This window comes from Rhinopithecus roxellana, chromosome 7 (genome assembly GCF_007565055.1).
Source record: "Rhinopithecus roxellana isolate Shanxi Qingling chromosome 7, ASM756505v1, whole genome shotgun sequence".
NCBI classification, from domain to species: Eukaryota; Metazoa; Chordata; class Mammalia; order Primates; family Cercopithecidae; genus Rhinopithecus; species Rhinopithecus roxellana.
Genome location: NC_044555.1, coordinates 90,187,847 through 90,215,128, shown reverse-complemented (window position 1 = coordinate 90,215,128; position 27,282 = coordinate 90,187,847). Strand labels below are relative to the sequence as shown.

The following is a 27,282-nucleotide window of genomic DNA, read 5'->3' as shown; positions in this document are numbered from 1 at the left end:
GTGAAAGGAGCCAGACATGAAAGATCACGTTATACGATTCCATTTATATGAAACGTCAAGAACAAGCAAATCCATGCAGACAGAAGGTAGATTAATGGTTGCTAGGGGATGAAGGCAGCGGGGAGAGGAGAGTGATTACCAATAGGTATAGGGTTTCTTTTTGGGGTGACAAAAATGTTCTAATTAGTGGTAATAGTTACAGAACTCTGCATCTACTAAAAAACCACTGAAATGTACATTTTAAAGGGTAGATTTAATAATAGCTTTATCTCAATAAAGGTGTTTAAAAAATACTTAAGTATATGCAATCTTAAACCAGTTCATGTCAGAATGTGTGTTTTGGGATATGAGAATGATGTCAGTCATCACTTGATAACAAAAAGACATCTATTGGCCGGGCGCGGTGGCTCAAGCCTGTAATCCCAGCACTTTGGGAGGCCGAGATGGGCGGATCACGAGGTCAGGAGATCGAGACCATCCTGGCTAACACGGTGAAACCCCGTCTCTACTAAAAATACAAAAACTAGCCGGGCGAAGTGGCGGGCGCCTGTAGTCCCAGCTACTCGGGAGGCTGAGGCAGGAGAATGGCGTAAACTCGGGAGGCGGAGCTTGCAGTGAGCTGAGATCTGGCCACTGCACTCCAGTCCGGGCGACAGAGCGAGACTCCGCCTCAAAAAAAAAAAAAAAAAAAAAAGACATCTATTAAACCTAAGGTAAAACATTAGAAGTATTCCCTCTAAAGTCAAAATTAAGACAAGAATGGCCATTAATACTGTTATTATAGGGTTGTGTGAGAAATGCCAGCCAGTACAATTAGGTAAGATGATGAAATACAATACAAGACATAATTATTATTTGAAGGAAATTAAACTTATTTGCATATGTTGTATCTAGGAAATCCAAGAGAATCAACTGAAAAACTATTATCAATATGAATTCATAAGGTGTGCTGGTACAAAATTAATATATTTGAAGACAAAAGCTTTCTTATGTAAACACTTAAGAAGGAAAAAATCCCACTGATAAGAGTAATTAAAAACTCTACTGTGTGGGAATTTTTTTTTTTTTTTAGACAGAGTTTCACTCTTGTTGCCCAGGCTGGAGTGCAATGGCACGATCTCAGCTCACTGCAACCTCCACCTCCCGGGTTCAAGCGATTCTCCTGCCTCAGCCTTCCGAGTAGCTAGAACTACAGGCATGCGCCACCACGCCTAGCTAGGGATTTCTTTTTTTTTTCTTTTCTTTTAAGACAAATACAGAAAGCAATCTTGCTTTTGAATATGTTACATTAGGGCCAGGTGCAATGGCTCACACCTGTAATCCCAGCACTTTGGGAGGCTGAGGCAGGTAGATCACTTGAGGTCAGGAATTTGAGACCACGTTGGCCAACATGGTAAAACTCCGTCTCTACTAAAAATACAAAAGCCTCGGGAGGCTGAGGCAGAAAAATCACTTGAACACAGAAGGCAGAGGTTGCAGTGAGCCAAATTTGCACCACTGCACTACATTCCAGCCTGGGCGACAGAGGGAGACTGTCTTTAAAGAAAAAAAAAAGAATATGTAAGATTAGTAGTATCAATTCTCCCTTAATTAACCTCTACATTCAATCAAAATCCCAATACACCTATCTTTAAATCAACTGACCTTGTACGTGTAGGTCAACTTTTGGACTCTATCCTGTGCCATTGGTCAATCTGGCTTTGCGCCCACTAATTTAATCACTGTAGCTTTATAATCAGTGTTGATATATGTTAGTGTAAGTCTTCCAACTTTTTCTCAAGATTGCCTTTGCCATTCTTGGCCCTGTGCCTTTCCATATAAATTTGAGAACCAGCCTATCCAAATGAAAAAAAAGCAGCAGCAGCAGCAGCAGCAACAGCCCTATTGAGATATTTACTGCGATTGCACTGAACTTCAGTATATATCAATTTAGAGAGAACTGACATCTTTACAATACTGACACTTCCAATCCAATGAACATGGTTATCTCTTTCCATTAATTTAGGTCTTCTTTCATTTATTTTAGTAAGGTTTTTATTGAAGGCCTTGGTACACTTTGTTGGATTTATTTCAAGGTATCAGATGTTCTTTGACTTTACTATAAATTACATTAGTTTTCAAATTTGATTTTCAAATTGTTTGCTGCTGGTATAGAGAAACAGTTGATTTTTGCATCTCAATGTTCCCCAAATATAATACAATAAAATTAGAAACAAATATCACAGAGATAACAGTAATACAAAAAGAAAATCCTGTAAATACAAAGTTCTAAATAATTTTAATGGGCAACAGGAAAATTATGGAGATCACGATATATTTAGAACTAAATAATAAAAACCAATTCATATCAAAAATCATAGTATCCAGACATAGGGAGAGGCTGGTTAACAGATACAACATTATAGCTAAATAGGGGGAATAAGTTCTAGTGTTCTATAGCACTGTAGGGTGATTATAGTTAAAAGTAATTCATTGTGTATTTTCAAATATCTAGAAGAAAGGATGTTGAAAGTTCCCAACACAGAGAAATGATAAATGATGAAGTGACAGATATGCTAATTACCCTGATTTGACCATTACATTGTATACATGTACATAATGACTCTACCCCATAAATATGTACCTTTTGGCTGGGCTCAGTGGCTCACGTCTGTAATCCCAGCACTTTGTGAGGCCGAGGCGGGTGGATAACCTGAGGTCAGGAGTTTGAAACCAGCCTGGCTAACACGGTGAAACACTGTCTCTACTAAAAATACAAAAATTAGCCGGGTATGCTGGTGCACGTCTGTAATCCCAGCTACTCAGGAGGCTGAGGCAAGAGAATCACTTGAATTCGGGAGGCGGAGGTTACAGTGAGCCGAGAGCACACCACTGCACCCCACCCTGGGTGACAGAGCGAGACCCACTCTCAAAAAAAAAAAAAAAATTTCAATTTTTTAAAATAGCGTCCAATTATAGTCTAGAGAAAATTTCATAGTTTTTAGTGTATATATTATAAAAATAGATTAAATATGAATGAGCTAAGCCTCTAAATTTTTAAATGTCAGAATGAATGCAAATAAAACAGAAGGAAAATATTAACCACAGGAGTAGAAATAGAAAGGATCAATAAAAATAACTATGTTAAAAGTCTAATAATAAAGGCAGCTACTGGCAATACTGATCAGAAAAAAAGGAACAAACTAACAAAATTAGGTTTTCAAAAGTCATCGGGGAAATCTGTATTTTGTAATAACGCATCTGAAATTTAATATTTTTCTATAAAATTGTTCATTTTGTATAAATGACCAAAAAAACCTCAAGAACAGCCAAAAAAAAGACTTATCATCATGAAAGAAACAATTATCAGAAACCACAAATTTACACTCAGAAGACACCAAGCACAGATAATTTCACAGATGAGTTCTTACTTTTAAGAAACAGATCGCCTTGCTCGGACAAGGTGGCTCACGTCTGTAATCCCAGCACTTTGGGAGGTCAAGGTAGGCCCATCACCTGAGGTCAGGAGTTCGAGACCAGCCTGGCCAACATGGTGAAACCCGCCTCTACTAAAAACTGCAAAAATTAGCCGGGCATGGTGGCGGGCACCTGTAATCCCAGCTACTCAGGAGGCTGAGGCAGGAGAATCACTTGAACCAGGGAGGTGGAGATTGCAGTGAGCCGAGCTCATGCCACTGCACTCCAGCCTGGGCGACAGAGATTCTGTCTCCAAAAAAAGAAAAGAAACAGATTGTCTCTATTAAATAGCAACTGTTTAAAAAAGAAAGAAAGAAAGAAAGAAATACTCCCCAATTTATCTTGTGAGATTAATATAACTTTGTTATCCAAACAAGATTACATAAAAAAGGAAAAGTACATGGCAATAACAAAGATATGCAAATATCCAGGAATCCAAAAACAGTTTAAAATAGAAAATGTAGGACCCACGCTGTAGCTCACGCCTATAATCCCAGCTCTTTTGGAGGCCCAGACAGGACAACTGCTTGAGACCAGGAGTTCAAGACTAGCCTGTGCAACATGGCAAGACTGTCTCTACAAAAAAATTTTAAAAATCAGCCCAGCATGGTGGCACATGCCTATGGTCCCAGCTACTTGGGAGGCTGAGGTGGGAGGATGGCTTGAGCCCAGAAGGTCAAGACTGCAGTGAGCCATGCACTCCCACCTGGGCAACAGAGCAAGACCCCATCTCAAAATGTAAAATAAAAAAACTAAAAATAAAACAGAAGAGTAATGAACTTCATCACGCCAACAGATGTAGCAAAAGCATTAGCAAAATTAAAATCCTCCTCACGGTAGAAACTCTAAAATTATAAGTAAAAGAGAACTGCAACTAAAAAATATCATCCAGCCTGGCCAGGATGGTGAAACCCCAACTCCACCAAAAATACAAAAAAAAAAAGAAAAAAGAAAAAAAAGAAATTAGCCGGGCATGGTGGCACATGCCTGTAGTCCCAGCTACCTGGGAGGCTGAGGCAGGAAAATGGCTTGAACCCAGTAGGTGGAGATTGCAGTGGGCGGAGATCACACCACTGCACTCCAGCCTGGACGACAGAACAAGACCCCATTTCAAAATAAATAAATAAATAAAAATATCATCAGCACCCCCTCTCAAAAAAGCCCACTACAATATCATATTTAATGACAAAACATTAGAAGCACTCCATCAAACTAGAGAAGGATGCCCATTATTATCAATGCTTCTACTGAACACTTCAATAGAGGAATTAGTCAATGCAGTAAAACCAGAACAAGAAATAGGAGGCAAGAAGGAATGGAAAAGAAGAAATAAAACTGTATTATTCACAGACATGAAAACTACTTAGAAAATACAAAAGAATTATGAACTGTGTTTCTGTTTGTTTGTTTTTGTTTTGTTTTGAGACGAAGTCTGCCTGCCTTGGCCTCCCAAAGTGCTGGGATTACAGGCGTGAACCACCACACCCAGCCATGAACTGTTATTACAACTACATTTCTCTGACTCTGAAGATACTAATTGTAAGCTATAGCCTTATTTTACACACGACTAAGAAAAAAACATTGCCAATTAAACTGATACAGTATTTTCTTATTATCTAGGATTTTCATTCTAGATTTATCAAGACTATTCAGACTTATTTAGACAGACTTTTATCGTATCTTGTGCATAAGAAGCAAAAGAAATTGGCCAGGCGCAGTGGCTCATGCCTGTAATCCTAGCACTTTGGGAGGCCGAGGCGGGCGGATTGCCTGAGTTCAGGAGTTCAAGAACAGCCTGGGCAACACGGTAAAACCCTCTCGAGTAAAATATAAAAAATTAGCTGGGCATGGCGGCGTGCGCCTGTAGTCCCAGCTACTTGGAACGCTGAAGCAGGAGAATTGCTTGAACCTGGGAGGTGGAAGTTGCAGTGAGCCGAGATCGTGCCACTGCACCCCACCTTGGGCGACAGAGCGAGACTTCTTCTCCAAAAAAAAAAAAAAGCAGCAAAATAAACTGTTAAGGTATTCCTACAACTTCACATTCAAGGTCCTACTATGGATTGCTTTTCCACTTAAAACTGTTCAACTGTTGCTAACAATATCGTGCTCTGCCAATAAGAGTGTTGGTGATGCAGCACTTCTTAAAATGATCCATTATTATTTATGGGATTTTCTTTCAAGGCAGACACCCACTTCGCAATTTCTTCCACCTCCAGTTTTATTATTTGGCATGAAATAACAATACAACAATGCACATACTCATTTAAAGTGATGACAAAATGAAGAGACCTGACCAAGTTTGTGCATGTGCAGGCAATGATAACTACATCATGACTGCTGCCTAGATAACAGTGATTATAGGACACCATCAAAGATCTATTTTGATTTCAGATATGTGAAGATGTAGGTAGGAAAAGTGTACCTCAGAATCCATGTAATATGATGAGAGTTCAGCAAGGTTACTTGATCAATACATATAAGTCAACAGTGATCCTTATACATCAGCAATAATAGAAATTATAACTAAAAGAAAATCCTATTCACAATGACAACAAAAATTACACAGTATCTAACAAAAATATCTAATAAAAGTTGTGCAAGAGCTTTATGAAAAGTAGTAGCACATACCCAGAATTCAAATCCCAGCTCTATTAGCATTTATCTACATGAATCTATGTATTTATTCTATAAATTTGAGGCAAATATAAAAATCCAACAGTTTTCACAGAAATTGACAAACTAACCCCAAAATATGCAAAGGGAGGAAAATAGCTAAAATAATCCTGAAGGAAAAGAATATATATTGTTTTAATTATAAAGTCATTATTATTAAATCAGGATAATATAGATATTGAGATAGGCAAACAGATCAATGAAACCATAAGAGAGAAATTAAAAACAGATACATATGTGGGAATATGATATACCTCAGGAGTTGCATTACAAATCAGTGGGGAGAAATGCTGAACTATTTGATAAATCCACATGAAAAAGACATGATTCCTACGTCACACAATAGAGAAAAAACTCCGGTGAATTAATGACCTAAATATGAAAAAGCACAGTATCACTACAACCTTGGGGTAAGGGAAGAATTTATTGAAGACCTAAGAAAACACAAGCCATAAATGAAAAAAATTGAGAACTGGCTACCATCATATTAAGAAGTCCTACATAAAAAATTTTCCACAGAGTTAAAAGCCAAGCCACAGACCAGAAAAAGATATTTTCAGTATATATAATCACAAATTAGTATCCAGAATATAAAACCCATAAACCAGCCGGCCACAGTGGCTCACACCTGTAACCCCAGCACTTTCGGAGGCCAAGGAGGGCCGATCACTTGAGGTCAGGAGTTTGAGACAAGCCTGGCCAACATGGTGAAACCCTGTCTCTACTGCAAACACAAAAATTAATGGGGCATGGTGGCAGGTGTCTGTTATCCCAGCTACTCAGGAGGCTGAGGCAAGACAATTGCTTGAACCTGGGAGGCAGAGGCTACAGTGAGCCCAGACCATGTGCCACTGCACTCCAGCCTGGACAATAGAGCAAGACTCCATCTCAAAAAAATAAAAATAAATAAATAAAACCCATATACCAATAAGGAGGAGGCAACAATCCAACAGAAAAATGCACCAAAGGTATATATGCACAAGCAATTCATAAAATACTCTGATGGCCAATAAATATATGGAGGAAAAAAGGTCAACCTCACTAGTAATCTTAGACATGCAAAATGCAAATAGCAAGGAGATGCCATTTACACCCAACAGATTGGGAAAAAATTGCAAAATCTAATCCTTTGGCAGTGATTTGGGGAAACAGGATCAAACACAGCTGGCGGGAGTGTCAAATAGAAGACAATTTGCCATTTTGGCAATTCCCAGTAAAGTTGACAATGCACAGACTTCTTAAATGAAGCAATTCTACTTCTACTATATGTATATAATCCCAAGAAAGACAAACCATGTATAAGGATGTTCACAGCAGTATGAAATTGAAATTCAGAAACTGCAAACAGCCTATCGGTCCCTCCAAGAATAGATAAATAAACCACAGTATATTTATACACTGAAATACAAATAAAATGAATGAACCAGACTAGCAGTTTTCAAACTTCGTGGTCTCAGGACTCCTTTGCATTCTTAAAAATTAAGGAGCACAATAAAATTTAAAAAACAAAACAAAAAACAAAAATTAAGGACCACAAAGAGTTTTTATGTGGGTCGTATCTACAGATGTTCACCATACTAGAAATTAAAACTGAGACCTTTAAAAGCACTTATTAACCCATAAAAATACTTTTTTAAATTCTTTTTATCCCTTTGGTTGAGATATTTTTTATAACTTTTATTTTAGGTTGGGGAGTACATGTGAAGGTTTGTTACACAGGTAAACTTGTGTACAGGGGTTTGTGGTACAGATTATTTCACCACCCAGGTATTTAAGCCCAGTACCCAATAGTTATCTCTTCTGATCCTCTCTCTCCTCCCTCCCTTCACCCTCTAGTAGACCCCCAGTGTCTGTTGTTTCCTTCTTTGTATTCATCAGTTAGCTCCCACTTGTAAGTGAGAATATTCGGTATTTGGTTTTCTGTTCCTGTTAGTTTGCTAAGGATAATAGCCTCCAGCTCCATCCATGTTTCAGCAAAAGACATGATCTCGTTCTTTTTTATGGCTGCATTTTAAAATAACTATTTTTCTAAACAAAAAATAATAATAAAATGAGTGGCACTGTTTTACATTTTTGCAAATCTCTTTCATGTCTGGCTTAATAGAAGCCGGCTGGATTCCCATAAGTGTTTCTGCATTCCATCTATTTTGACACCACATGTCATGCAGCCTCTGTACAGTATTCCTATAGTATACACGAAAATGTGGGTGAAAAGGGCAAATAAAAAGTATTATGAAAATAGTTTTGACTTCATGGACCCCCTGAAACAATCTTAGGGATCCCCAGGAATCCCTGGAGCACACTTTGAAAACTGCTGGACTAGATAAACACATTGCATGGATAAATCTCAAAAACACACTGTTAAGTGAAAATAATATATAAGGTATGGTTATGATACTGTTTATGTAAAGTTCAACACACAAGCAATAACCTGATATTGTTTTGGTACATACATATTGGTACAGGTGGTTACTTCTGGTGAAAAGAAGACAGAGGATGCGGAGGGACCCTTTGAATCTGTAAGATTTTATTTCTTTAAACAACAAAAAGATATGAATCAAATATGTAGCAAAATATTAAGATCTCTTAAATCTGGGTGATTCTGATTTTCAGTAATTTTAAAATATTCCATAACACTTTTTAAATATATTTTTTAAATGCCTAATGGCTGTGTACTTAAGGCCACACAATTTCCTTAGAGTATACTTCCTTTGAGTAAAATACAATTACAAGATACCTGGGTTTTATAAAATGTTGTCTGGAAAAATAATTTGGCAGGAATAAGAATAGGCTGGCCATATTCCAATCAGATAAGGGGTGGCGGGAGGGGGTTACTCCTTGACCTGGTGCCCTAATAAGTATGCCTTAATATGTATATCCCTTAGTTAAAAAACACACTGACTGGATACCTGATTTTGAACAGCTGAAAACTATTCAACTACATAAAATTCTCTGCACCCAATAACTGAAATGATTGCTTTTAGAGATAATGGTCCATATGCCAGGTACTGCTTGGAGACAAAGATAAATGAGAACTTGTCTCTATATTCACAGTGTAGAAGAGAAAAACATAAACACACAGTTCAAATAAAATACATTAAATGCTAAATTAAGGGGAATCCCACCATAGAAGACAGAGAAGGCACAGAGTTTCTGAGACACAGAGCACTTTTATATAATACACCTGTTAACATGCTGCGCAAGTTTCCCAATTTGGGAAATACTGGATTTAAGAATAAGTGGGATGAAAAGAAAGTGAAGACAGGTGAGGTTTTTGTAAGATGAGCAAACCTAGGAATATCTGTAAAGAGAGGATAATGATGCAAGAGACGGCATCACAGACAGAGCTCGGTCCCTAAAGAGGCAGCCACGGCGAAGAGCAGGCGCAGAGCAGCAGTGGGGCCTGTGAGAGAGCAATCCCTCCCGCAATCCCCCCTGCGGCAAAAGGAGGAAGGCCTAGGTGAAGACAGAGGAAAGGCACGAAGGGGAAGGGCGGGAGACTTGGCTCTTTATCAGATGGCCATCTACCCCTCTCAGTGAAGTAAAAGATTGGGTAATCTTTGCTGAAGGTGAGAGATTTCAAGGACCAGCTGAGTCGTTTCAAGAGTGAAAAAAAGTTTGGAATTGCCAGTGTACACAAGAACAAGTAATACAAAGAAGATTATCAGTGACAGTATCAGTCTAGATGGGTTAAGTGAGAGGAAGCATTTGCAATGAGAGTAAGCATTTACAAAAAGCAATGTGGAAAAAAAAACTGGAACACATTCGTGAGCATGTTTTCTTAAAAAAAGAAATCTGCATCTATCTGAAAAATACACAGAAATTAAAAACTAACACCTTATTTATCCAGGGTGGTTGGATTCGAAGGTGTTCCACCAGTCAATTTTCCAAAGTTTCAAGGTCTACCCTTTCAGGCAGAAATAATTTTATATTTAACCATTTCTAATTGAAACTAAACTACACACTTACCTGTCTTAATCACACAACTTGACTCTAATCTTAATCTTGAACATCCACTGTTGCTGTACTGGGCAGCAAAACAATTCTATCTTCTTAATAGTTCTTCTATGTCTTTCCCAGCTGTCAAAATATAAAAGCACCTGGTTCTTCTAAGTTTATGTTTACCCTTAACACCTCAACAACCACAGCCCGCCTTCGCAACTTACTTCTAGTCAGCTTTATGCAATGCACTGTTTTTCGAACTTTTCTAAACCACAGCCCTTTATAATAAACATGAGACTCTCATTCCCTCCAGCCTTTCATGGAGCACTGCTGCTCATGACCTGTTACAGTCCAGAAAAATGGAAAAACTGAAAATGGGTATCTATGCCACCTAAAGGTTTCCATCATAAAATTCTAGGAAACAGGCAGGGCACGGTGGTTCATGCCTGTAATCCCAGCACTTTGGGAGGTCAAGGCAGGCAGATCACTTGAGGTCAGGAGTTCGAGACCAGCCTGGCCAACATGAAACCCCGTCTCGTGGCAGGGTCCTGTAGTCCCAGCTACTCGGGAGGCTGAGGCAGGAGAATCACTTGAACCCGGGAGCCAGAGGTTGCAATGAGCCAAGATCACACCACTGCACTCCAGCCTGAGCAAGACTCGGTCTCAAAAATAAAAAATAAAAAATAAAAAATAAATTACCACGGGAATACTCATTTCTCATTTTCGTCAAATAATCCACAGCACTAGTCCTGTACTTTCCAACTATGGTAAATCGAATGTTAGAAACCCCTCCCTATTTGTGTACCATAGAAATTCTCACAACTCTTAGCAAAAGATTATTTCGGATGAGAAATCACGACAGAAAAACGGAGTAGCTGTCTTAACAGAGACGCATCGTTCCAAAAGTAGCAAAATTTGCTTAACTTCTGAACATTCTTGTAATCGTTCTGATTAAAAAAAAAAAAAAAAAAAAAAAAACACTGATCAACTTACTACTCTCATTATTTTTCAACTCTGAAACTTTTCCTAGTCCAATGGAACTACTAAGTACCGTAAAGCACAGCTCAGGGAACAGACAGCAGTGGGAGGCGGGAGAACGGCTTGAGCCCAGGAGTTCGAGACCAGCCTGGGGCAATATAGCAAGAACCTGTCTCAAAATAAAAAATAAATAAGTAAATAACAAGGTGCAGCTCAGGTGTGCCAACACTCTTCTAGTTGAGGGCACCCCTGCTGCCTCCCCCCATTGAGTATAAGACCCTTCACCTGGCAAGCAAGCTCTTCTGCAATCTAACTTTTCTAGCCTGAAATTCCCACCACTCCCCTACCAATACCATCCACTTTTGCCAAACTGTAAATACTTACTGTTTACTGAAGAAGCTTCACCCTTGAAACGTCCTTTCTCCACCTCCACCTCTACCTAACAAAGTCCTACCCATCCCTCGGTAACCTTCTCAAAATGCCACCTATTAATACTTCAGGAACCCGTCCCTCCCTGATCCTCCAATGGGAATCTTGCTTCCCTCGGAAATCCCAGTAATTAGTTGTACCTCTCACTTTACTGCATTTCACCTTGCCCCACCTACCTCTAAACATAAGACTTCTTGCAGCCACCGTCTGCATTACAAGAACCTTTTTAAGGTTTCTTAGCATCTAGCACGGTGCATCGCTAACAGTAGGCTCCCAGTTTATCAAGAAAGTTGTACAGTGTGCAATAAAAAAAAGTACGTTAGGGGATGAAACTCCGCCTTAAAACTTCACAAATGAAAAATCGAAATAACATGACAGGCAAATGCACAATATGCACCACACTAAGTTGTCCACCAATACGAAAATAAAAAACGTCTGCCCTTCTTACTTCTCAATCAAAAAAATACCACTAACAGATCACTAATTGCTTAAATCGTTTTTCAAGAAAGTTGTTTCCACATAAATGAGTACGAATGATTCAAAATTTTATTCCTCCGCTTTCGTGTTGTGTAATTTTTTTTCCTATAGAACAAAAGAATGGCAAAAACTTTCCCATCAATCTTTATTTTTCTTTATTCAGATACTCGGGGCGGTAAAGATTGTTGGGAAAACAACCGCATCGAAAACACCTTAGCAGCCACATAGATTTGGCTTAAGCAAAAATAACATTTCCTGGGGTCCCGCATGCCCTGTAAGCTCAGGTGTCCGGACTGCCACCTGCCCCGACTGCCCTCGGGTGGCTACAGGCGCGGGGTAAAGGCGCAGGGCCAGGGGCGCTGAGGGCGAAATAATCCCGGCGCCCGGGAGGCGGCGGTCGCCGCCTGCGGCAGCTCAGCTGAAACGCAGCGGAAACTGCAGCCAGTCACGGGGCTGCGGAAGGCAAGGCAGGAAGGTGGCGCTGCCGCCGAGCGCCTGGAGCCCGAGCGCTCATCATGGCGGCAAGGGCAATGGACGCCACGGGGAGCGAGCACGCCCCTCCGCGCGCACACGCCAACGCGCCGGGCCTCCGGGGCCCGTCACCGGCGCCGCTGCTGCCGCCGCCCGCTCTCCCACCCCCCCTCACGGGCTGTAGCGGAATTTTCTCTCCAGACACCGCCTCCAAGATGGCGGCTCCCCCTCCCGGCAACCCCCTCTATCGTCCCCTGCAGCAGGCGCCGAGCCGCCGCCATCTTGTCCCCCGTCCCTCCCCCCCCCCACCGATATTTACATAGCGAAAATCGGCCCGGCCGGCCTGCGGCCTTCACCTCACGCCTGCAGCCTTCGCCTCCTCGCCAGGCCTCACCCCGGCGCGGTGCCCCGGGTCGGCCGCGGAGCCGACTCGGGGCCCCTCGGCCGCCTCCGGCATAACCGGGCGACCCTCCCCCAACCCCCGCCCGCTTACGGAGCGCGCCTCCGCCGCCGCTCGGGGCAGCCGGGCTCCTCCCCGGGCCTAACTGCGGCCTCCTCGGGGCCTGCTCGGCGCCGCACGCCACGCCGCCCGGCCTAGCGCGGGAGGGCGCCTTGCGGGCCGCCGACCAGGCCAAGACCAGGCCGCTGTGCGCGCACTAGGCCCCGCGGCCGCGGCGGCACCCGGGACTCACCGGACGGGCGTGCAGGCGGCCGGCGACGGTGGCGGGTGCTGCAGGCCGGCCTTTCTCTGGAGCACTGGGCCGGGCTCCGGCTGGTGGGGCGGGCGGAGGGAGGGAGGAGGGGCCGAGCTCGGAGCTGACAAAAAGCGGCCCAGCTCCCCGGCACGGGCCCGCCGTCAGCACGTCACGTCACCGCCCGGGAGAGAGACCCAGGAAAATGCGGAAGGATAGACAGGCCCCCTCCTCCGCCCGGTGGGTTCCTCTGGCGCCCCGGGTCGGCGCCGTTCCCGCCCCGCGACCGGGGAGCCCAGTGGCCTCGCTGCGGCGGGGTCTCCGGCGGCCGGAGTCTCAGTGACAGCGCCCCCCTTCTTTCCACCTCCTCCGCGCTCCCGCCCGCCGCCGCCACACGCGCCGCTGCCGCCGCCTCGGCCGTAAAGCCCGCGCGGGGCCGCGGTCGGCGGACCCCGCGGAGAGGCAGGCGGCCCGGCCGCCCCCCACCGTGTCCCGTGGGCCGCGGCCGCCCCCCGGGGGCCTCCCCGGAGACCTACCGCCTCTCGCGCCAGTCCTGGCCGAGGCTTCAGCTCGAGTTGTTTGCAGGCCCTCAGACCCCCGCCCGCAGTAAATGTGTTTTCTTCATCCCCGTGGCTGGGGAGGAAGATAAATTTAGCAACCCCCGCCGTCCCCTGCCTTCACTTTAAAAAAAAAAAAAAAAATCTTTGAAATAAAATGAAAATGGGCTTGCCAGTCTAAAAGGGTGTGCGGGAAGGGGGGTGGAGTGGGGGGAGAAGGGTTATCCCTAGAGCACCTACCAGGCCGTCTACTTTTTAAAAATAAGCAGTCAGAGAGCCAAACTGATTTTATTAGTTTGTACGGGGGAGGGAGATGAGCAAAGTTGCATTTTGAAACGTTTCGCACGTTGCAAAGAACAGGAATTTTCTGTGTATTTTCCTATGTACCCGTGTTTCAGAGCTTGGGGAGCCTGTGAAATGTAAGACTGGTGTCATCGTTTCATAAATCATGAATTTTCCACATTCCTTAATAGAGAGGAGCCCAATTGGGTATGGATTTTTTTTTTTTTTAAAAACAAACTGCTTAAACAAGCCTTTTGAAGTTTCAAGACGGGAGAGAAGAGGAAAATGATTAAACAGCACTTACCAACTTCAAAAATGTGCATTTTGCACTTTACTTAGTTTAAATGTTTATGCTATCTTTCCATGCTGAACTTGGAACCCAAACTGTTTTAAAGTTACCAGGGAAAAGTTAAATAGTGGAGTCTTTACATTAATCTGGAATCTGGCATGCTATCCTTCCACACAGCACTAAATGTTAAAGACATTTGTAAACAATAAGAAACACAAAAATTATAAAGCAAATAGTATACTGCTGTGAAATCTCTAAATACAGAGGCCACGTATTTTAGTTGCCTGACATAACTCTTTAAAACTCCCAGAATGCAATTTGTCCCTTCCCTCAGACATCTCTCAATCACAAATGCTTTCAAAAAGGAAAAACAAAAGTAGAGTAAGAAGAAATCTCTGAGCATGCACTGGATGGTAATTTTCCTCGCGGGGCTTTAGTCTGAATTTTTCCAAGCGATTAAATTTCCTTTCAAAAACAGTAACAGCATGTATTCATTGTTTATAAAAATTACATCAGGCTGTGATAGAGACTTTCACAGAAATTTTACAGAAAGGTAGGTGAAACTAAGCAATGTTGTTTCAATCAAAAAAAACAAAAAACAAAAAAAGGAGAAATACTTTGTGTGCCCACATTAATACTTCTTGCACTCCCAGGCTGGAGTGCAGTGGCGCCATCTTGGCTCACCGAACCTCCGCCTTCCGGGTTCAAGCGATTCTCCTGACTCAGCCTCCCGAGTAGCTGGGATTGCAGGCGCGTGCCACCACACCTGGCTAATTTTTCTATGTTTTTAGTAGAGACAGGGTTTCACCATGTTGGCCAGGCTGGTCTTGAACTCTTGACCTCAGGTAATTCACCCGCCTCGGCCTCCCAAAGTGCTGGGATTACAGGTGTGAGCCACTGTGCCCGGCCATCCACATTAATATTTCAAAACATTGATAACCAGCGTTTAAGTACTTTCCAAAGGCCTCAGTTTGATGCTACGGTATGGCAAGAATGGAAGCCAAGTTCCCTGGCTCACTCCTGTAATCACAGCATTTTGGGAGGTTGAGGTGGGAGGATCACTTGAGCCCAGGAGTTCAAGATTAGCCTGGGTAACATGGTGAGACCTCGTCTCTATTAAAAAAAAAAAAAAAAAGAATAGAGCCTCACTTCATCATCCATGCAACTGTAAGCAGCATGTTCAAGACAGAAAAACCTAATGTCACCATTATTGTTAGTTTTTCCATAATTGCCATCAAATACTTATACATCCACCAGTGTAAAGCACTTAAGAAAACAGTGTCCAAGGCAAGCATAAAAGAAAAAGATGTTTTCTCAGTTTAAAAGATCACAAGTAGTTTAGGGATTGATACTTTCAAAAAGCCCTTTGTCATTACTTTTCATACAGGAAGAGACTGTTAACTTGGGTGGGAAACAAAGAAAGGATGGCCTAGTTCTATTAGATTAGATAAACCTTTATTAAAGTCCAGCAAACTTTATAAAGTCCGGTTATTTTATAGATGACTATACAGATAAGGTCAACTATATTTTCTTAAGTTTAAAAAAAAGTAATTTGTTCTTTAAGCCCATTTATGGAAGTCTGTAAAGAACATTGTTAAACTGGTAAAAGAACAATGATAAAAATCATTTCACTAGAAGTACACTTAGTTAGTATTATACTCATGATAAAGTGAAGATGAAAAGGAAGTGTAAACAGCAGAGATCAGAAATTGTTTGATGTGATAAAATACAAAATGCATTTTATGAAAGTACTCACAATAGGACCTTGAGGACACCTAAGATCCTTGAAAGCATTTGGTAATTAAGCACCAGACATCTTGCACTTAAAGGACCTACTGCAGCCTATCTTGCCTTGATAATTTTGATAATTGTTTTCGTATTAGGCACCTTTAAAATTCTGGGCACAGGAAGTAACAAAGATGTGCTTGCCCTTGGGGAACTCGAATAAGGAGGCTGTGTAAGGCAAAATAAAAACATTCCTAAGTACTTTCATTTTCTCAAGTAAACATAATAAAAGGAAATTTTATCTAGGGAGGTCGAGAGCAGAACATTTCAAAAGAGAATGCTATGAATACAAAATAGCTGGTTTCAAAGCAGTAAAAGGAATTTTGATTACGTGCTAAAATGTATTTGTTCCTTCAGAGCTGTTAATGTACATCAGATAGTTAAAAGCATTTACTCACGGTTTTGACAGTGTTTTAATAACTTAACTAAAAATCTCTGACATGTTTATAGGTCCTTGAGCCAGAAACGATAGAAGGCCTTTCAATCATTTTCCCGGAGAAAGATTAGTCAAAAAAGAAGCTGTTGATTTTCACTCCACATCAGAGACTGATGGGAATTCAAATAAGAAGTAATACATTATTGGCTTATGAGAATATGTACACCTTCTTGAATAAAGTTGTGGTCATTCTGGTTTTTTTTTTTTTTTTGTATCCCAAACATTAAAAAATATTTATCTTCCCCCAGAAAGGCCCTAGTTTTATTGAACTAAGCATACCCTATAAAAATTAACCATTTATCTGATACCTGATACTTAGGTTATACTTAGCGTGAGCAAGTTGCATCTTCTGTTGGAATTCAGTTGGCCATAATTAATGCCAATTAATAATTTTTCATCTGAGCCTGTAAGCCACACACTCTCCCAAGGAGAATAATTTTAAAATAAACAATGACTGGCAAATAGGTGATTTTCAAGCAGTGCTTTTTACATGAGTCATTAGTTGAACAAGATATTGTTTAATTCCTGAATATAATAGTCAAATTCTTCATGGATTATAAATCACAGGGCACAGCAAATAAACTAGCTCCACTAAAGAGATTTAAAAAATCAATATAGAGACCTAGAAACAATGAGCAGTAGCAATGAGCACCCCTGGTGTCCAAGTTGGGGCCTCTACAGTTTTCCACCAAAGGAAAGGGAGAAGTGATTGATTCCAGGGCTGGAGCAGGAAAGTATAAGATAAGCCAGGAACATCTCCTTATAGCAGAAAGCAAAAGAAGAAAGTATCTAAGCTTACTAGGAGTGTGTTAAAGTTTTCAGGAGCCACTTTAAGGAGGCTCCAGTTGTCTAACGTTAAGAAAATTTGAATGTCAAAAAAATAATTGCTATGGATTGAAACACAGTGGATATATTAATGAATTTATGAGACTTTAAAAATGATCAACTAGTGGTGATGGTTGCACAACGTTGTAAATGTACTAGAAATTAGTGAATTGTATGTATGCTTTAAAAGGGCGAATTTGATAGTATGAGAGTCATATTTCAATTTTTTAAAATGATCACTTTTGGAGAATGCTAGGGAACCAACTCAATATTTTGAAAACCAGTAAAGGCAAAGAGATGAAGCCTGTAAGATCTACTCCTCAGAGTAACCAAATAGTTGATGAAGGGACCTTCCTTTTAATAGAAGTATTACAACTAATACATGAAGAAGTCCTGATGAAATTAGAATATCCCCATTTTGCAACACCTAATGAATTAATGGACCTTGGCAATGATCATCGGTGGCTGCTAAGCAGAGAGAAAACCAGAAATATGCCTCAAGACGGAAGGACAAAATGCTACTAGACCAAAAAAAAAAATCAAACCTGAGTTTGATCCTAAGTTTGATTAACCTTCTAGCTCTAACTACCAGTTTACAGGAAATACAGGAAACAGAGAAACATATCAATGAAACCACAGGGATGCGGTCAACAAAATCCAGTTGATGAGAAACTCTAAAGGACAAATGAAAGATAAGAATAAACAAGTAAATTATAAGAAAACAAATAAAAATAAATTCAACATTTAACAAATAAATGTCTTCAACGAATAAATTATTAGAAAAAATAGGAGGGGAAATTAATAGATTAGAAAAGACTTAAAAGACGTGTTAATCAATGGCAGCGTATGAACTTCATTTCATTTTTTTTTTCTTGTGGCAAGGTCTCTGTTGCCCAGGCTGGAGTGTAGTAGCGCAATCACAGCTCACTGCAGCCTCAACATCCCAAGCTCAAGTGATCCTTCCACCTCAGCCTCTTGAGTAGCTGGAACCGCAGGTGCACACCAGCACAGCCTGGTAATTTTCATATTTCTCGTAGAGACAGGGTTTTGCCATGTTGCCCAGGCTGGTCTTGAACTGGACTCAAGTGATCCACCTGCCTCAGCCTCCCTAAGTGGGGGGATTACAGGCACAAGCCACAGCACCTGGCTCATTTCAATCTTGATTCAAACAAGCTGTAGGTAAGGTGTGGTGGCGCATGCTGTAATCCTAGCACTTTGGGAGGCCAGTGAGCTCAGGAGCTCGAGACCAGCCTGGACACATGATGGAACCCCACCTCTACAAATACAAAATAATTAGCCAGGCACAGTGGGGCTCCTGTAGTCCCAGCTACTCAAGAAGCAGAGGTTGGGAGGATAGCTTGAGCCCAGGAGGTTGAGGCTGCAGTGAGCTGAGATCATGCCGCTGCACTCCAGCCTGGGAGACAGAATGAGACCCTGTCTCAAAAAAATAAATAAACAAAAAAAAAAAACTAAAAATGTGAGACAATTGGAGAAATATGAACACTGGATTTTGTCAATATTGACTGGATATATGCTCATATAAACAAATTATTGTATTGTTAATTCATTTAGATATAATGATGGTGTGATTATGTCTAAAAACTAGTCCTTATCGGTCAGGCACAGTGGCTCATGCCTGTTATCCTAGCACTTTGGAAGGCCGAGGTGGGCAGATCACGAGGTCAGGAGTTCAAGACCAGCCTGGCCAACATGGTGAAACCCCCATCTCTACTAAAAATACAAAAAATTAGCCAGGCGTGGTGGTGCGCACCTGTAATCCCAGCTACTTGGGAGGCTGAGGCAGGAAAATTGCTTGAACCCAGGAGGCAGAGGTTGCAGTGAGCTGAGATCATACCACTGGATCCAGCCTGGGTGACAGAGCTAGACTCTGTCTTGAGAAAAAAAAAAAACTAGTCCTTATCTCTTAGAGATACATGAACAAAATATTTACAGATAAAATGATACGATATGATATCAGAAACAGCACTGAAAATAACATGGGGGGTTCAGGGTGAAGTGTGTGAGGGAATATACATGAAACAAGATTGAAGTTGGATGATGGACATAGTTGGATGATGGACATATGGGGGTTTGTTGCATTATTCTCTTTGTATATGTATTTGAAATGTTCCATAACAAGTTTAAAATATGTATAATATATACCCATAATATATATACACACAGAAAAAATTACCTTCAAATTTCAAAGAATCTTTGGAGTAGGGCAAGCATTACAGATATTAGTGGCCTCCTTTCTCACACTTTTCTGTGAACCATATAACACTACTCATTTGCAAAACAATTAGCAGAATTAAGCAATGAAATATATAAAAACTAGACCACTTATGATTAAGAAAACAGCAATAGTTTTCAAATTTACAAGGGAACACCTTGGTAAAGATGCAGATTCCCAGGCCCCAACTCCTGGAAATTCTGATCTAGTCGACATGATGGTTAATTTTAATGTGTCCACTTGAATGGGCTACAGGATGCCCAGATAGCTGGTAAAACATTATTTCTAAGTGTGTCTGTGAGTGTGTTTCCAGAAAAGATTTGCATTTGAATCAGTAGCCTAAGTAAAGAAGGTCAGGCCGGGTGCAGTGGCTCACGCCTGTAATCCCAGCAATTTGGGAGGCCGAGGAGAGCAGATCACTTGAGGCCAGGGGTTCAAGACCAGCCTGGCCAACATGGTGAAACCCTATCTCTTCTAAAAATACAAAAAGTTAGCTAGGCGTGGTGGTGAGTGCCTGTAACCCCAGCTACTCGGGAGGCTGAGGCAGGAGGGTCACTTGAGCCCAGGAGGCAGAGGTTGCAGTGAGCTGAGATTGCACCACTATACTCCAGTATGGGTGACAGAGTAAGACTCCATCTCAAAAAAAAAAAAAAGATCTGCCGTTACCAACGCGGGTGAACATCGTCCAATCTGTTGAGGCCCTAAATAGAACAAAAATTCAGAGGAAAGATGTACTCTCTTCTTGAGCTGCCCTGGGACATTGGATTTCCTGGTTTTCAGGGTTTTGGACTCAGATCAAATTACACCACCAGTTTGCCTTGTTCTCCAGTTTGCATTAGGCAGATCATAAGACTGCTTGGCCTCCATAATCACATAAGACAATTTTCTTAATAAATCTCCTCTTATATATCTATGTACATATCTTATTGGCTCTGTTTCTCTCTGGAGAACCCTGACTGATACAGTAGGTATGGGATAGGTCCAATTTAACCAGGAGTCCTGGTGATACACAGACAAGTCATCCACACACCAACGTTAGTTTAAGAAATGTTAGTACATCTTTGAGATGTACTTTAAGAAATGTTAGTACATCCTCGTAAATGGCTCTTTGCCCACATTTATAAGAGTTTTTCTTGGAGTATAAATAAGTAAAATTTTCAGAATATGGCACATTTTCAATATTACTCTCCAAAATGACTATCCTAATATACATTCCCTCCAGCAGAATATGAGAATTCCCAACTTCCTGTTCCTTCATAACTCTTGATGTGCTCATCCTTTTTGACAATCTAATAAGTGAGAAATGGTAAAATCATTTTAATTGACATTTCCTTGATAACAAGTAAGTTCAAGGTATCTGACTCTTTATTAGCTATAGTTTTCCTCATCTGAAAATTGCCTTGGAATAACCTTTGTCTGCTTTTCTATTGTTCTTATTCATTTGTAGAAATACTTTCTACATTCTGAATATAATTATTTACTAATTATGTATGTTACAAATATCATTTCCTTGTCTGCTGCTTGTCTTTTAACTTACTTTGTCTAAGGTAGTTTTTTTTTTTTTTTTTTTTTTTTTTTGAGAGGGAGTCTTGCTCTGTCGCCCAGGCTGGAGTGCAGTGGCACGATCTCGGCTCACTGCAATCTCCGCCTCCCAGGTTCACGCCATTCTCCTGCCTCAGCCTCCCAAGTAGCTGGGACTACAGGCACCCGCCACCACGCCCGGCTAATTTTTTGTATTTTTAGTAGAGACAGGGTTTCACCGTGTTAGCCAGGATGGTCTCGATCTCCTGACCTCATGATCCACACGCCTCGGCCTCTCAAAGTGCTGGGATTATAGGCGTGAGCCACCGCGCCTGGCCTAAGGTAGTTTTTCTAGTTGCACATTTTAAAGTCAATTAAAATCCTGGGGAACTTCTTCTTTTAAATGAAACAGGGTCTCACTATGTTGCCCAGGCTGGTCTCAAACTCCTGGCCTCAAAAGAGATCCACCCACCTCGGCCTCCCAAAGTGCTGGGATTACAGGCATGAGCCACAACACCCAGCCAAATTAATGTCTTTATATTTATTTATTTAGTTAGTTTGAGATGGAGTTTCACCCTTTTGCCCAGGCTGGAGTGAAGTGGCAGGATCATACCTCACTGCAACCTCTGGTTCCCAGGTTCAAGCGATCCTCATGCCTCAGCCTCCCGAGTAGCTGGGATTACAGGTGCGCACCACCACGCCCAGGTAATTTTTGTATTTTTAGTAAAGATGGGGTTTCTCCATATTGGCCAGGTTGGTCTCAAACTCCTGACCTCAGATGATCCTCAGCCTGACCTCCTGATCCACCTGCCTCAGCCTCCCAAAGTGCTGGGATTACATGTGTGAGCCACTGCGCACTGCCGACTTTCTGTTTTTGTCCTAAATTTTCTTTTCTTTAAAACCTTCCTTACCAAAAATACATCTTCATAACTTTCTTCACATCTCTTCTCTACTTCCTGGTTCCTTTCTACCTTGTTTCCTGAATAACATTTTAAAGTCTGTAATTTGAATTAATCTTCAGATAACTTCTGAATTAGATAAAATTATTCTTTCTCTCAATAAAAACATATCTTCTTGGGTACATATTACATACAGAATTATATCTTAACTAGAATTATTTTCCTTAGTAACTTGAAATTTTGAAAACCTAGGAAGCAAGAAATCCTGAGCTACCTATCACATATTAGCTTTTTATAAATGAGAACCATTCCACGATTTTTAGAAACATGTTTCCCCATATCATAATCTTTTCTTAACTGGAAATGACCCAGACATCCAATGACCAGCAAAAATAACTTTAAGATTTTAAGTTACACAAAAAGTTCACCTATAGCACTTACTCATTGATATTTTATTTGTTTTTAGCAGTTCATCTAGATTATTTATAAATCATTTCCTTGTTATCTATTTTACAAACTGTGAATATCAAGTGTTCACCTTTTAAGAACCTTAAAGGTAACTACATGGGCATTTTCACCAATAACTCAGAATATTCTGCTGTTTTTTTCATTAAACCAATAATATTAAATTAGTCTTACTTATTTAAAAATGTGCATAAAGATCATTTTGTTTTGGCTGGGTTTACAGTTTTATAACCTTCTGTGCCAAACCCTGATACCTCAAGATATCTAGCAGAGACAAATATAAAACCCAAACAAAAGTGTATACTGACAACTCTGAAGACATTTCTATTTTTATTTTACCAATAATTTTATTTATTTATATGTATTTGTTTGTTTTTTTGAGACAGAGTCTCCATCTGTTACCCAGGCTGGAGTACAATGGCGCCATCTCGGCTCACTGCAACCTCCACCTCCTGGGTTCAAGCGATTCTCCTGCCTCAGCCTCCCGAGCAGCTGGGACTACAGGCACCCACCACCACGCCTGGCTAATTTTTGCATTTTTAGTAGAGACGGGGTTTTACCATGTTGGCCAGGCTGGTCTCGAACTCCAGACCTCCAATGATCTGCCCGCCTCGGCCTTCCAAAGTGCTGGGATTACAGGTGTGACCCACCGTGTCCAGCCTCAGTTGGGCTTGTTCAACCTACAAATGGGAATTCCTTTACAAATTTCCCAAACTGAAAGGAGCAGATCCTGCTGTCTGCTGTCTGGGTCCACAAAGTGCACTCATCCTATCTGGATGCAGTTGTCAAATTTCAAAGGCTGTTCTTCCGAGGCAATCAGGAACACTGTTGAGGCTGGCTGCAGAGGGGCCAGAGAGAAGGAAACTCACCTCCAGCCAAAATTGCGTGGGCAGCTGCTTAGGAGGGCTTCTGAGCCTCCCGGCAGCCCATCACAGCCAAGCCACAAGCAAAGCATACTGGGTCAGAGAATCAAAATCTGTTACTAAAACACAAGGGGCTCCATCTAGGTTCTGCTGCTCGCAGCACAGAAAGACAAATCACTGAGACAACAATGATTGCCAGGGAAGAAGGTTTTAATCAGATGCAGCAGCCAAGGAGATGGAAGATCAGTCTCAAATCCATCTCCCTGACCAACTAAAATTAGGGGTTTATATAGCAGGAAAGAAATGTAACTATGTATGGGAAAACAGAGGAAGCAATCATGATGAATGAGGGGTCTGGTGTCTTAATGTCTGGATGCAATGATCTGGTGAGTTTCAGTTATTTGATACCTTTTGAGAGGCCTGGTATCTCCTTGTCTGGATCTGGTGAGTTTCAAGTTTTAAGACCAGAAGGGTCAATTTCTATGTTTATCAAAAAAAAAAAAAAAAAAAAAAAAAAAATCCTGTTTTGGCCAGATGCAGTGGCTCATGCCTGTAATCCCAGCACTTTGGGAGGCCAAGGCAGGCGGATCACCTGAGATCAGAAGTTCGAGACCAGCCTGGCCAACATGTCGAAACCCGGTCTCTACCAAAAATACAAAAATTAGCAGGGCGTGGTGGCAGGCACCTGTATTCCCAACTACGTGGGAGAATGAGGCAGAAGAATTGCTTGAAGCTGGGAGGTAGAGGTTGCAGTGAGCCAAGATGGCGCCACTGCACTCCAGGCTGAGTGACAGAGGGAGACTCCAACCCAAAAAAACAAACAACCAAAAACACTGTCTATGGGGGCCGGGCGTGGTGGCTCACGCCTGTAATCCCAGCACTTTGGGAGGCCGAGACGGGCGATCACGAGTTCAGGAGATCGAGACCATCCTGGCTAACACGATGAAACCCCGTCTCTACTAAAAATACAAAAAATTAGCCGGGCGTGATGGCAGGCGCCTGTAGTCCCAGCTACGTGGGAGGCTGAGGCAGGAGAATGGCGTGAACCCAGAAGGCGGAGCTTGCAGTGAGCCAAGATCACACCACTGCACTCCAGCCTGGGCAACAAAGTGAGACTCCGTCTCAAAAAAAAAAAAAAAAAAAACTGTCTATGGGACTGTTAGGTTGATTTCAGTATTAGCTTATAATTTTCTTTCCGCGTGAGATCTTTTTCCAGTTTTTTGGTTTTTGTTGTTGTTTTTTGAGACAGAGTCTTGCTCTGTAGCCCAGGCTGGAGTGTAGTGGCACAATCTCAGTTCACTGCAGCCCAGAGCTTCCCGGGCTCAAGCAATCCTCCCACCTCAGCCTCCAGAGTAGCTGGGACTACAGGAGTGCACTACCACACCTGGCAAATTTTTGTATTTTTTGTAGCGATGTGTTTAGCCATGTTGCCCAGGCTGGTCTTGAACCAGTGGACTCAAACGATCCGCCCACCTCGGCCTCCCAAAGTGCTGGGATTACAGGTATGAGCCTCTGGACCTGGACTTTTTCCAGTTTTCATATTAAGGTGAATGTAGCTTCTTAAATGAGTTGGATAGCATTCTCTTTAATTATTGTTATTTAAATAATTAAGAGTTCTCTGTTTTCTTGTGGGTTGAGCAACACTCTCCTATAAAACTCTCTGGGCCTGGTTGTATTTTCTTTATGTGTGTGACTATTTTAGGTGACTAGGTATCTTCACTATTGTATCAGTTCATCAATGGTCTCTGTCTGAATTCTATTACCTCTTGAATTCATTTAGAAAATTTATATTTTTCTAGAAAAGTGTCTATTTCATTGTGAGTTTTCTAATGCATTTCTGTAGAGGAGATCATAATAATCTATGAGTTTTGGAAACTTTACTGTTTCTATCATAGTGTGCCCTTTTTCCTTTGCACTATTGTCTATTATGCCTCTTATTTTTCTCAGTTTTCCAAGTGATTAACCTGTTTTAAATTCTCTTAAATTAATTGACTTTCAGTTTTGTTCATCACCTTGTTTTCCTTGTTTATAACATTCTGCTTTTATACTTACTGTTTTCTTCCTTCAATTGTCTTTGAGTTTACTAATATGGTTGCTTATGGCAGTTTGGTCATCATCCCCCAATATCTTTTTCCCTTTCCTTCAGAGATACGGAATTGTAATTGGACTCAGGACTTCTTATCTAAACTCCATAGTTCTTAATCCCCTTTGCCGCTACCTGTCATCATATGACCAACTTCTGACCAATGGAATGGAGGACCCCTTCTTTTCTTTCTTTCTTTCTTTTTTTTTTTTTTTTTTTTTTTTTTGAGACAGTGTCTCCCTCTTGTCATCCAGGCTGGAGTGCATTGGCACCATGAATCATGACTCATTGCAGCCTGTACCTCCTGGGCTCAAGTGATCTTCCCACCTCAGCCTCCCAGGTAGCTGGAACCACAGGTTTGCTGCCATACCCAGCTAATTTTTTTATTTTTTTGTAGAGACGGGGTCTCACTATGTTGCCCAGGCTGCTCTTGAACTCTTGGGCCTCTTGAACTCCACATCGGCCTCCCAAAGTGCTGAGTTTACAGGCAGGAGCCATCTCACCCAGCCCAGGTCTTGCATTTAAAAAAAAAAAAGTGTGTGCACTCTCTTAAGCTCATTTCCACTGTCTGATTACTGAAAGGTGATGACAACCAGATAGTGCTACTTTTGACATGTAAATGAAAGGCTTATGTTGAGTTTGACATAAATGCCTGCCAATCCTGGACCTGCCACCTGCACAAGACTATCTTATGAGAAGAAAATAGTGGTCTATCTTATTTAAGTTTCTATATTTTGGGGACTCATTGATAAAAGTACTGAGCCTGGCCAGGTGTGGTGGCTCACGCCTGTAATCCCAGCACTTTGGGAGGCTGAGGTGGGTGGATCACCTGAGGTCGGGAGTTCGAGACCAGCCTGGCCAACACAGTGAAATTCCATCTCTACTAAAAATACAAAAATCAGCCAGGCGTGATGGCACGCCCCTGTAATTCCAGCTACTCAGGAGGCTGAGGTGGGAGAATTGCTTGAACCGGGAGGCAGAGGCTGCAGTGAGCTGAGATTCTGCCACTGCACTGCAGCCTGGGCAACAGAGCGATACCTCATCTCAAAAAAAAAAAAAAAAAGTACTGAGTACTGATTCTCTGCCTTTTCTGAACATTCTGATCATTAAGTGTAAATTTTTGTGTGTAATATATGCATTAAAAACTTTAATTTCTGTCTAAATACCACCTTTCATCACCCAAGTTTTTTTTTTTTTTTTTTTTTTTTTTTTTTTTTTTTTTTTTTTTTTTTTTTAAGACCGGGTCTAACTCTGATGTCCAGGCTGCAGTGCAGTGGCGCAGACATGGCTCACTGCAGTCTCCTCCTCGGCTCAAGTCATCCTCTCACCTCGGCCTCCAAACTGCTGGGATTACAGGCATGAGCTACCACACCCAGCCCACACAACCTTTCATGGATTCTGTTCTGTTGCTATTCAGCTCTAAATATTTTGTAATTTTCTTTTCAGTTTCTTTTTTTTAACCCAGTCATTATTTAGAAATGTTTTTAAATGCCCCTACTAGGGGCAGGGGAAGGTTATACTTTCATTCTATTACTTATACCAAATTTGATTTCTTGAAGCCAGAGAGTATGCTCTATATCAGCGCTGTTCAAACCATCTGCAGTGAAAAACCAACTTAAAAAAACTTTCCAATCTGTTGCACACTGATATTTCTGTAAGATACAATATGAATAAATCGGCCGGGCATGGTGGCTCACGCCTGTAATCCCAGCACTTTGGGAGGCTGAGGCGGGTGGATCACAAGGTCAGGAAATCGAGACCATCCTGTCTAACACGGTGAAACCCCGTCTCTACTAAAAATACAAAAAATTAGCCGGGTGTGATGGCGGGCGCCTGTGGTCCCAGCAACTCAGGAGGCTGAGGCAGGAGAATGGCGTGGGCCCGGGAGGTGGAGCTTGCAGTGAGCTGAGATCGCGCCACTGCACT

General features: G+C 41.7%; 1 protein-coding gene and 1 long non-coding RNA gene across 7 annotated transcripts in view; one reads left to right on the top strand and one right to left on the bottom strand.

Moving 5' to 3' along the window:
- ZFX (zinc finger protein X-linked) overlaps window positions 1-13,925 on the bottom strand; it is a 69,259-nt gene extending 55,334 nt beyond the window's left edge. Inside the window, exons 1-3 of one of the 6 annotated variants that reach the window (XM_030933874.1) lie at window positions 13,119-13,487; window positions 11,123-11,218; window positions 10,099-10,209 (exon numbers count right to left, since the gene is read on the bottom strand). The gene's annotated coding sequence lies outside the window, so the exon portion shown is untranslated. Of the gene's footprint in view, window positions 1-10,098; window positions 10,210-11,122; window positions 12,554-13,118; window positions 13,488-13,654 lie in introns of those variants that run through there. The other 5 variants (XM_030933875.1, XM_030933876.1, XM_030933880.1 and 2 more) reach the window with 5 other exon arrangements.
- On the top strand, window positions 13,259-16,712 carry LOC115898668. Its single transcript, XR_004058335.1, has 3 exons — window positions 13,259-13,358; window positions 14,074-14,164; window positions 16,482-16,712. It is a non-coding gene; the product is annotated as an uncharacterized LOC115898668 (long non-coding RNA).
- The last annotated feature ends 10,570 nt before the right edge of the window (window positions 16,713-27,282 follow it).